This window comes from Nomascus leucogenys, chromosome 6 (genome assembly GCF_006542625.1).
Source record: "Nomascus leucogenys isolate Asia chromosome 6, Asia_NLE_v1, whole genome shotgun sequence".
Lineage (NCBI taxonomy): Eukaryota > Metazoa > Chordata > Mammalia > Primates > Hylobatidae > Nomascus > Nomascus leucogenys.
In genome coordinates this window covers 18,293,401-18,305,818 of record NC_044386.1, presented here as the reverse complement: position 1 = coordinate 18,305,818, position 12,418 = coordinate 18,293,401, and the positions used below count along the sequence as shown (strand labels likewise).

Sequence of the window (12,418 nt, the reverse complement as noted above, 5' to 3'; positions counted from 1 at the left end):
ACATGATTGTATATTTAGAAAACCCCATCATCTCAGCCCAAAATCTTCTTAAGCTGTTAAGCAACTTCAGCCAACTCTCAGGATACAAAATCAATGTGCAAAAATGACAAGCATTCCTATACACCAATAACAGACAAACAAAAGGCCAAATCATGAGTGAACTCCCATTCACAATTGCTACAAAGAGAGTAAAATACCTAGGAATCCAACTTAAAAGGGATGTGAAGAACCTCTTCAAGGAGAACTACAAACCACTGCTTAACGAAATAAAAGAGGATACAAACAAATGGAAGAACATGCCATGCTCATGGATAGGAAGAATCAATATCATGAAAATGGCCATACTGCCCAAGGTAATTTATAGATTCAATGCCATCCCCATCGAGCTACCAATGACTTTCTTCCCAGAATTGGAAAAAAAAACTAAATTTCATATGGAACCAAAAAAGAATCCACATTGCCAAGACAATCCTAAGCAAAAAGAACAAAGCTGGAGGCATCACGCTACCTGACTTCAAACTATACTACAAGGCTACAGTAACCAAAACAGCATGGTACTGGTACCAAAACAGAGATATAGACCAATGGAACAGAACAGAGCCCTCAGAAATAACACCACACATCTACAACCATCTGATTTTTGACAAATTTGACAAAACAATAAATGGGGAAATGATTCCCTGTTTAATAAATGGTGCTGGGAAAACTGGCTAGCCATATGTAGAAAGCTGAAACTGGATCCCTTCCTTACACTTTATACAAATATTAATTCAAGATGGATTAAAGACTTAAATGTTAGACCTAAAGCCATAAAAACCCTGGGAGAAAACTTAGGCAATACCATTCAGGACATAGGCATGGGCAAGGACTTCATGACTAAAACACCAAAAGCAATGGCAACAAAAGCCAAAATAGACAAATGGGATCTAATTAAACTAAAAAGCTTCCCCACAGCAAAAGAAACTACAATCAGAGTGAACAGGCAACCTACAGAATGGGAGAAAAGTTTTACAATCTAACCATCTGACAAAGGGCTAATATCCAGAATCTACAAATAACTTAAACAAACTTACAAGAAAAAAATCAAACAACCCCATCAAAAAGTGGGCAAAGTATATGAACAAACACTTTTCAAAAGAAGACATTTATGCAGCCAACAGACACATGAAAAAATGCTCATCATCACTGGTCATCAGAGAAATGGAAATCAAAACCACAATGAGATACCATCTCACACCAGTTAGAATGGCGATTATTGAGAATTCAGGAAACAACAGGTGCTGGAGAGGATGTGGAGAAATAGAAACACTTATACACTGTTGGTGGGAGTGTAAACTAGTTCAACCATTGTGGAACACAGTGTGGCGATTCCTCAAGGATCTAGAACTAGGAATACCATTTGACCCAGTGGTCCCATTACTGGGTATATACCCAAAGGATTATAAATCATGCTACTATAAAGACACATGCACATGTATGTTTATTGCAGCACTATTCACAATAGCAAAGACTTGGAACGAACCCAAATGTCCATCAATGATAGACTGGATTAAGAAAATGTGGCACATATACACCATGGAATACTATGCAGCCATAAAAAAGATGAGTTCCTATCCTTTGTAGGGACATGGATAAAGCTGGAAGCCATCATTCTGAGCAAACTATCGCAAGGACAGAAAACCAAATACCGCATGTTCTCACTCATAAGTGGGAATTGGACAATGAGAACACTTGGACACAGGGTGGGGACCATCACATACTGGGGCCTATCATGGGGTGGGAGGATGGGGGAGAGATAACATTAGGAGAAATATCTAATGTAAATCAGGAATTAATGTGTGCAGCAAACCAACATGGCACAGGTATACATATGTAACAAACCTGCACATTGTGCACATGTACCCTAGAACTTAAAGTATAAAAAAAAATCATATTGTAAATAAAGGAATGCACTTCTAAGTAACCTAAGATTCCATGAAGAAAAACAAACTTAAATGAAAAAACTAGTTACATGAAATGATAATGTAAATAAGTCCACATAAAAATTTCTAGGAAACAGTTCAGCCATAACTAACAGGAAATTTATAATTTTAAATGCATATAATAAAGAAGACAAAATAATGCATATTAAAAGCCTAAGCATCATTCTTAAGAGGTTAGAAAAATAAATCAATTTAACCCAAATGAAATAGAATAACAATTTATGAGATGAATTTAATGAAATGGAAATGAACCAAAAGAAAACATTGAAAAGTTCACAGCTCAGTTATTTGAAAAGACAGATAAGTCCCTGGTAAACTGTTAAAAACAAAAGAGCGAGAAATAGAACAAATGAAGAATATTAGGAAAAAATCAAGAGGTGATAACTATAGACCTTACAGATATCAGAAGCCAATTGTATAATACAATGTCATCTTTTACTAAAATTTGAAAGTTTAGACATAATGCATATATTTTTAGAAAAGTCAAGTTTGTCAAAGCTGACATAAGAATAGATTTAGCTGGGCTTGGTAGCTCATGCCTATAATCCCAGCTACTTGGGAGTCTTAAGTGGGAGGATCCCTTGAGCCCTGGAGGTCAAGTCTGCAATGAGCTGTGATCCTGCCACTGCACTCCAGCCTGGGTAACAAAGTGAGACCTTGTCTCAATAAATAAATAAATAAATAAATAAATAAATAAATAAAGAAGGGACTGATTAAAGTTGTATTTATTAAATTCATTAAATATACAAATAAAAACCTTTCCTTTCCACAAATAAATTCTCTTCTCATTCCTTTAATGGTGAATTCTACTAAAAATTTAAGAAAAATCATGAGAGTAATTGTAAAAGATATTCAAGAGTTCAGAAAAAGGGTGGCAGGATCATTTTTGTACACATTTTATGATGTCAGCGTAACTTTAACATCAAAACGTATAAGTGGAATTATAGCTATTCTCTGCACGATCATAGATATAATAAATGTCATAAATAAAATATTTGTAAGCCATATAAAGCAAAAAAGTATAGTATTTTAAAAAGAGACAATGAAAAATAAAAACCTACCTAATCAGGAGAATCCAAAGCACTTGTGAAAATTCAACATCCGTTAATAGCAGCAACAACTGTGACAATGCTGCTATACACAGGTAGAATTTTTGAATGACATTAACAAATTTGCTAAATATCAGGTCAATATAAACATGTTATTTAGAGTTCTCATACCACAAACGATTAGAAAATTAAGTTGAAACACTAGACCATTTGCCATTACATTAATAATAAGACACCTAAGAATAAATGTTACCCTTGTTAGCACTCAACTACTGTCTCTCTAGAGGGCAACTCTTAAAACTTAGGTCCTTTGCCTCAGTGGATCTTTATTTCCATGATTTTTAGATTACTCAGAGATCTAAAAATTGGTAAATTAAAAATATCATTTGAAATATGATTTGAAGAACCAAGCATGGGCTTATGTTTGCATCAGACATTGTTTTCTGACTAATTATAATTTTTAAAATTCATTTAAACAAGCATGTAGATTGTATTTTTAAATTTCAAGATCATTTCAAAGCTTTAAGGTTAAAGTATATTCTCATAATGTGGCATAACAATGGTTGCTAGTCCCATGCTACCTATGTAGTCTGCTGCAAATCTGGGCCAATAACACCCAGCCCTTGCTCTTGGCTCAATTGATACTTACTTTCTCTGAAACAATGGCCTGAGCTGTGTATTGGCCCCTTTGAGCTATGGCTTGGATGCAGGGCACCAAGTCCTGCACAAAGCAGCAGGGTCCTGGGCTGGCCCACAGAAACAGTTTTTCCTCCTAGGCCTCTAGGTTGGTGATGGGAGGGGCTGCCGAGAACACCTCTGACGTGCCCTGGGGACATTTTCTCCATTGCCTTGGTGATTAACATTTGGCTCATTGATACTTACGCAACTTTCTGCAGCCAGCTTGAATTTCTCCTCAGAAAATGGGTTTGTCTTTTTTATTTCATTGTCAGGCTTCAAATTTTCCAAACTTTTATGCTCTGCTTCCCTTTAAAACGTAAGTTCCAAATTCAAACCATCCCTTTGAAATGCATAAAACTGAATGATTTTAAGAGCACCCAGGTTATATCTTCAACACTTTGCTATTAAAAATTTCTTCCACTGGATACCCTAAATCATCTCTCTCAACTTCAAGGTTTCACAGATCCCTAGAACAGGGGCAAAATGCCACCAGTCTCTTTGCTAAAGCATAGCAAGAGTCACTTTTATTCTGGTTTGCAACAGCTTCCTCATCTCCGTCCTCAGCCTGGACTTCATTTTAGATACCACTATCCGCATTTTGGTCAAAGCCATTCAACGAGTCTCTAGAAAGTTCCAAACCTTCCCACATCTTCCTGTCTTCTAAGCCCTCCAAACTGTTCCAACCTCTGCCTCTTACCCAGTTCCAAAGTCAATTTCACATTTTTTGGTATCTTTATATCAGTGTCCCACTCTCCGTGGTACCAATTTACTGTATTAGTCTGTTTTCGTACTGCTATAAAGAACTGCTTGAGACATGGTAATGTATAAAGGAAAGAGGTTTAATTGACTCACAGTTCAGCATGGCTAGGGAGGCCTCAGGAAACTTACAATCATGGGGGAAAGCCAAGTGGAAGCAAGGCACCTTCTTCACAAGCCTGCATGAAAGAGAAGTGCTGAGAGATGGGGGATGAGCTGCTTATAAAACCATCAGATCGCCTGGGTGCATTGGCTCATGCCTGTAATCCCAGTACTTTTGGAGGCTAAGGCAGGCAGATCTCCTGAGGTCAGGAGTTCAAGACCAGCCTGCCCAACATGGCGAAACCCCATCTCTTTAAAAATACAAAAAAATTAGCCAGACATGGTTGCAGGTGCTTGTAATCCCAGCTACTCCGGAGGCTGAGGCAGGAGAATCGCTTGAACCCAGGAGGCGTAGGTTGTAGTGAGCTGAGATTGCACCACTACACTCCAGCCTAGGCAACAAGAGCAAAACTCAGTCGCAAAAAATAAATAAATAAATTAATTAAATTAAATTAAATAAAAAATCAGATCTCCTGAGAAGTCACTATCAGGAGAACAGCATAGGAGAAAGGCACCCTCATGATCCAATTACCTCCACCTGGTCTCTCCCTTGACATGTGGGGATTATGAGGATTATAATTCAACATGATTTTAGTGGGGACACAAAACCTAACCATATCAAAAACGTAATTACTACACTTAGCATTTGACATTGCTACACTTCTAATATTTTGATTAAGTTTTGTAAGTTGATTATGTGGTTACTCCTTTTTGCACTTTTAAACACTACACATTTAGCTACCATTGTTGCCTTTAACACTGAACAATTTTAGATGTGATTGTAAGATGATTGAACTTATTATGCTGTTGCTTGTGTATTTGTTTTCACCTCTTCCACCAAAATAACTTTAAGCTTTAATTGATGGGAGAAAAGATTGTTTGTAAGTGTAGCTTGTGGCACCCACATTTAGACAAATCATTACCAGTGTATGTGCTCTGCTTGTGAGATTAACCCATTACAGAGTGAAATGACCCGAATCTGTATTCTTTAGTTTCATAGTGTTTGACTTCTTTAACCATATATTGAAAACACTTTTGAAGAAATCCGATGCATTCTGATGCAGAGTTGGAATAAGAAACTCTATTTAAACAACAATTGGCAAAATCAGTTTTCTGAAGTGTATTTGTATTGCTAGGCTGTGTGACAGTTCCTCTTTCAATGACAATTGCTTTTCGAATTACGGATATTTCTATTATGAATGCTGCACATCTAAACGTATCAGCATGTAGCTATGGCAAAGAGATTGGCTTTTTATGAAAGTTTAAGCCCCATATAACAGCAGAGTTCAGGTAAATTGTGATACTAATGTAAACTGCAACAATATAGTTCTCTAAGTTAATATATTTTCCTGTTCTGAAAAAAAAAATCTTGTAGTATATTGCCTGAGAAAAATATCAAAAAGAAAGGCATGCATGCATGAAATTTGAAGACAGTTCCCAAAGTAGAATGAATTAAGAAAAATTTAGATATGCCTGAAGTGGAAACATTGAAAAAATAAAGAGAGTCTATTCTATTTTATGCATATTAAACTTCCTCTGTATTCTTTCTTTCATTAGAAATAAATGTACAAAAGTAACACATAAAAGAAATTTTATTGCATAACATTGTCTGCTTCCACCACATACAATTATTAACCATATAACTTTGCATGAAAAAATTAACTAGGTCAATAGAAATTCTTTACTGTCAAAAATCAAGCTCATTTAAATAACAAAAGTTGATGTTATCAAATAAATGTATGCAGATACTATTAAAGATTATATTATGAAGCAGATGCATTGATTAAACAGGACACTATGTATTTTTTAAAAAATTCTTTTAGATTGAGAGGTTACATGGGCAAACGTTTTTTGACATGGGTATGTTGTATGCTGGTGGGGATTGAGCCTCTAGTGTATGCATTACTCAAATAGTGAACATTGTGCCCAACAGGTTATTTTTCAACCCTTGGCCGTTCCCACTCTCTGCCCTTTTGGAGTCCCTGTTGTCTATTATTTTCATCTTTATGTTCCTGTGTCCCCATTGTTTAGCTTCCATTTATAAGTGAGAACATGTGGTATTTGGTTTTCTATTTCTGAGTTAAGAACATTCTTGGCCAGGCACAGTAGCTCACACCCGTAATCCCAGTATTTTGTGAGGCCAAGGCAGGCAGATCATTTGAGGCCAGGGGTTCTAGACCAGCCTAGCCAACATAGCAAAAACGCATTTCTACCAAAAATACAAAAATTAGGCATGGTGGCTTCACCTGTAATCTCAACTACTCGGTGGCTAAGACACGAGAATCACTTGAACTCAGGAGGTGAAGGTTACAGTGAGCTGAGACTGAGAGATGGTGCCTCTGGCACTCCAGCCTGGGTTACAGAGTGAGTCTCTGCCACACACACACACAAAAAAAAAAAAAAAGAAAAGAAAGAAAGAAAGAAAGAAAGAACTTCCTTTTTAAAATGCTTAAGCCAAGCAAGTTCATTTGCCAAAACTAACATTATAGTATTAGATTAGACAAATTTTATATATTTGTGATACTGACTTTTCCCTAATAAAGTACTCTAGTATTAACAGACAAGTGAAAGTATATTTTTAAAAGTGGATACATTTATTTGTAGATATCAAAAATACTCCCCGGTAATTATTTATAAATAGCAACTGTCTATTTTTTTCACCCTTTGCTTTTGTAATGTAGACTAAATTTGTAATATCATTTATTTGATATCTTTAAAAATAGATAACCATTCTATATACTAATTAGATCATGTATATATGATAAATAACATTTGGGTTCAATTAGAAGACACAGGAATCAAAAAAGATATTCTTAGGGATTTTACATTACTAAAGCAATTGGACAAAGAGATAGCAAGGTAACACAGTGGATATAAATCACAATTCTGACAAAGGGATAGAAAATATTGATGATGGAAACCTGGCAATTATCTAGATATCTGCCAGAAGTTTATAACTTCTAAAAACCATAAACATGTTAACTTCTCAGGTATATTTTCTAAAGAAAGTCTAAGGTAATAATGAATGCAAATTCTATTACATGATGAAAGAGACAAGGTGATTTGTAAAACAGAAAAATTGAATATGCCAATACAGAGCACAGACCAAGCAAATATTATAGCATTTTGGACAATGTCAGACTGACATTCTAGTTTTTGGAAATTTTTTTTTCAGAAATACGATTAATAAAAATTGAAGCTTAGATACATTATCAACAATTCTATAAGAGTTCAAGATGATTGGGACATTGTTAAACAAAACATGATAATCAAATCCTCATTTTTTATGTAGAGACTAGGAGTTTCTTTTTTTTTTTAATTATACTTTAAATTCTAGGGTACATGTGCACAACATGCAGGTTAGTTACATATGTATACATATGCGATGTTGGTGTGCTGCACCATTAACTTGTCATTTAACATTAGGTATATCTCCTAATGCTGTCCCTCCCCGCTCCCCCCAACCCACAACAGGCCCCGGTGTGTGATGTTCCCCTTCCTGTGTCCATGTGTTCTCACTGTTCAATTCCCGCCTATGAGTGAGAACATGCGGTGTTTGGTTTTTTGTCCTTGCAATAGTTTGCTGAGGATGATGGTTTCCAGCTTTATCCATGTCCCTACAAAGTACATGAACTCATCATTTTTTATGGCTGCATCGTATTTCACAGTGTATATGTGCCACATTTTCTTAATCCAGTCTATCATTGTTGGACATCTGGGTTGGTTCCATGTCTTTGCTATTGTGAATAGTACCACAATAAACATACGTGTGCATGTGTCTTTATAGCAGCATGTTTTATAATCCTTTGGGTATATACCCAGTAATGGGATGGCTGGGTCAAATGGTATTTCTAGTTCTAGATCCCTGAGGAATCACCACACTGACTTCCACAATGGTTGAACTAGTTTACATTCCCATCAGCAGTGTAAAAGTGTTCCTATTCCTCCACATCCTCTCCAGCACCTGTTGTTTCCTGAATTTTCAATAATCGCCATTCTAACTGGTGTGAGATGGTATCTCATTGTGGTTTTGATTTCCATTTCTCTGATGACCAGTGATGATGAGCATTTTTTCATGTGTCTGTTGACTGCATAAATGTCTTCTTTTGAGAAGTGTCTGTTCATATCCTTTGCCCACTTTTTGATGGGGTTGTTTTTTTCTTGTAAATTTGTTTGAGTTCACTGTAGATTCTGGATATTAGCCCTTTGTCAGATGGTTAGATTGTAAAAATTTTCTCCCGTTCTGTAGGTTGCCTTTTCACTCTGATAGTAGTTTCTTTTGCTGTGCAGAAGTTCTTTAGTTTAATTAGATCTCATTTGTCAATTTTGGCTTTTGTTGCCATTGCTTTTGGTGTTTTAGACATGAAGTCCTTGCCCATGCCTATGTCCTGAATGGTATTGCCTAAGTTTTCTTCTAGAGTTTTTATGGTTTTAGGTCTAACATTTAAGTCTTTAATCCATCTTGAATTAATATTTGTATAAAGTGTAAGGAAGGGATTCAGTTTCAGCTTTCTACATATGGCTAGCCAGTTTCCCCAGCAGCATTTATTAAACAGAGATTCCTTTCCCCATTTCTTGTTTTTGTCAGGCTTGTCAAAGATCAGATAGTTGTAGATATGTGGCATTATTTCTGAGGGCTCTGCTCTGTTCTATTGGTCTATATCTCTGTTTTGGTACCAGTACCATGCTGTTTTGGTTACTGTAGCCTTGTAGTATAGTTTGAAGTCAGGTAGCGTGATGCCTCCAGCTTTGTTCTTTTGGCTTAGGATTGTCTTGGCAATGTGGGCTGTTTTTTGGTTCCATATGAAGTTTAAAGTAGTTTTTTCCAATTCTGGGAAGAAAGTCATTGGTAGCTTGATGGGGATGGCATTGAATCTATAAATTACCTTGGGCAGTATGGCCATTTTCACAATATTGATTCTTCCTACCCATGAGCATGGAATGTTCTTCCATTTGTTTGTATCCTCTTTTATTTCATTGAGCAGTTATTTGTAGTTCTCCTTGAAGAGGTCCTTCACATCCCTTGTAAGTTGGATTCCTAGGTATTTTATTCTCTTTGAAGCAATTGTGAATGGGAGTTCACTCATGATTTGGCTCTCTGTTTGTCTGTTATTGGTGTATAAGAATACTTGTGATTTTTGCACATTGATTTGAAATGGATAAATTCCTTGGCACATACACCCTCTCAGGACTAAACCAGGAAGAAGTTGAATCTCTGAATAGACCAATAACAGGCTCTGGAATTGAGGGAATAATTAATAGCTTACCAACCAAAAAAAGCCCAGGACCAGATGGATTCACAGCTGTTCTACCAGAGGTACAAAGAGGAGCTGCTACCATTCCTTCTGAAATGATTCCAATCAATAGAAAAAGAGGGAATCCTCCCTAACTCATTGTATGAGGCCAGTGTCATCCTGATACCAAAGCCCGGCAGAGACACAACAAAAAAAGAGAATTTTAGACCAATATCCCTGATGAACATCGATGCAAAAATCCTCAATAAAATACTGGCAAACCGAATCCAGCAGCACATCAAAAAGCTTATCCACCATGATCAAGTGGGCTTCAGCCCTGGGATGCAAGGCTGGTTCAACATATGCAAATCAATAAATGTAATCTAGCATATAAACAGAACCAATGACAAAAACCACATGATTATATCAATAGGTGCAGAAAAGGCCTTTGACAAAATTCAACAATGCTTCATGCTAAAAACTCTCAGTAAATTAGGTATTGATGGGACGTATCTCAAAATCATAAGAGCTATCTATGACAAACCCACAGCCAATGTCATACTGAATGGGCAAAAACTGGAAGCATTCCCTTTGAAAACTGGCACAAGACAGGGATGCCCTCTGTCACCACTCCTATTCAACATAGTGTTGGAAGTTCTGGCCAGGGCAATCAGACAGGAGAAGGAAATAAAGGGTATTCAATTAGAAAAAGAGGAAGTCAAATTGTCCCTGTTTTCAGATGACATAATTGTATATCTAGAAAACCCCATCGTCTCAGCCCAAAATCTCCTTAAGCTGATTGGCAGCTTCAGCAAAGTCTCAGGATACAAAATCAATGTGCAAAAATCCCAAGGAGTTTCTCTCTTAAGAAAACATGATTGTCATATGTGAGCTTTCTGTTTAATTCGCATTTGAAATTATCTGTAAAAAAGTGAAAAAGATGCCTTACAAACACAATAGAGTAGGAATTATATCAGAGTTTAACAGGTATAATAAGCTCCTATTTGTAAAAAGATTAAGAAATAATTATAATAATTTATATACTAACTGAAATGTATGGTAAAGAAAATAGTAATCCCACAGCAGTGATAACAGAAACCATAAACTGGCTCAGTTAACTCAAATGAAATGTTCTTCACTAATCTCCTCCAAAATTCGATTCTTGGATTCAAAAGTAAACTTGCAAATGTATCACTATGTTATGAGGTATGATGGAGAAAATAGGGTCACACACTGGAGAATCACTAAAATTCAAGAGCAAGGTGAGAGAACATTTGTTTTATAAAGAAGGGGAAAAAAAGAGGTAACATTATATATTTGTATGTGTTGGAGGAAGTGAGGGACTATGTAATACCTGCTTAAATATTTATTTAACCCTTAAAAGACTTAAAATATTGACATTTTATTTCAATTTTATATTAAGTAACTAATGTCTAGCCAATGTATGTATGTTCCTCAGATGAGGCAGCACTGGAACTGTCACAATACATCTGATTATCCATCAATGTATTCCCCTACTCTAAGTGAAAACAAGGGGAAAAACAATCTATCCGGAGACTAGTTGTACTTCAAATAAAAAAAATAAGATTTTCAGCTTATAAATAAATATGGTGGGAAATCAAGAAGGATAGAGACTTATTTGGAGATGGAGGCAGGGGTAAGGAGCACATAGGATCTTGCTAAACATGTATCTTTCGAGCAGCGATGGAAAGGAGGTGAAAGAGTGAGCCCAGTAAACATAATGATGAAGTTGATCTCTTCTGTATCCTGAAGGACTTTCTTCACTGTCACTTCATGAAAACACATGCTTTTCTGGTGTTACTCTCACTCACCCCCACTTCTCAGCACTTTTATTTTCCTCCTCATCTTTCTGACAAACTAATGGGCTCAGAACATGGAGAGAAATTTAAGTTTTAACTGTGATATCCTTTGGTGAATTACCTCCCTTGTAAAATATTGAACTGGTTGAAATTAGGTATGATGTTCTAAGAAATGATATTAGTTTCTAAAATGGACACAATATATTTCAGAAGCAGGAAATACTGTTTTCACAGCTCTATCTTCTCTCTCTTTGTTTCTCGTTTTTCTAAGGCAAGAGTTGAATGAAGACACCTAAGCATTACGATAATAATTTTCAAAAGAGGAAAATATCTTTTTGTCTGTTTATTTTGATATTTACTTTTTAAGAGCAGACTGGCCATACTTATTGAAATGCATGTTCTTCTCTTAGGCCACCATAAATTCTAACTTACTCTGCTTTTTAGAGTACATTAAGTCCAGATTCTAAAGAATTGCTTTCTCCTGAGCACTAGAGAGGAGAAGTTATTCATAAATCACTGAGGGTCTTGTTTTGCCTCTGCCATTATTTTAGAGATTTGGGGCACATCACCATCCTTCCAGGATTCAGGCTCCTCGTCTGTAACATACAGGGACTAGATCATGATCTTAAAGGCCTCTTGAAAAAAATAATAAAACCAAGACTCCATTGTTCTTGCATTTACTACTTAGACCAACATACAGTGATAAGCTGTTCTGAATCAACACTGGGATATTTATAGCTGTGCAAACGATACTTTATGTCTCCTCCAACAGGTGTTCATGTGAAAACATTGCATCT

At 36.1% G+C, this 12,418-nt stretch overlaps 1 protein-coding gene across 10 annotated transcripts in view; it reads left to right on the top strand.

Moving 5' to 3' along the window:
• Nucleotides 1-12,418, top strand: part of CDH18 (cadherin 18) — a 1,074,788-nt gene that overhangs the window by 1,026,614 nt on the left and 35,756 nt on the right. The gene's annotated exons all lie outside the window — the stretch shown is intronic.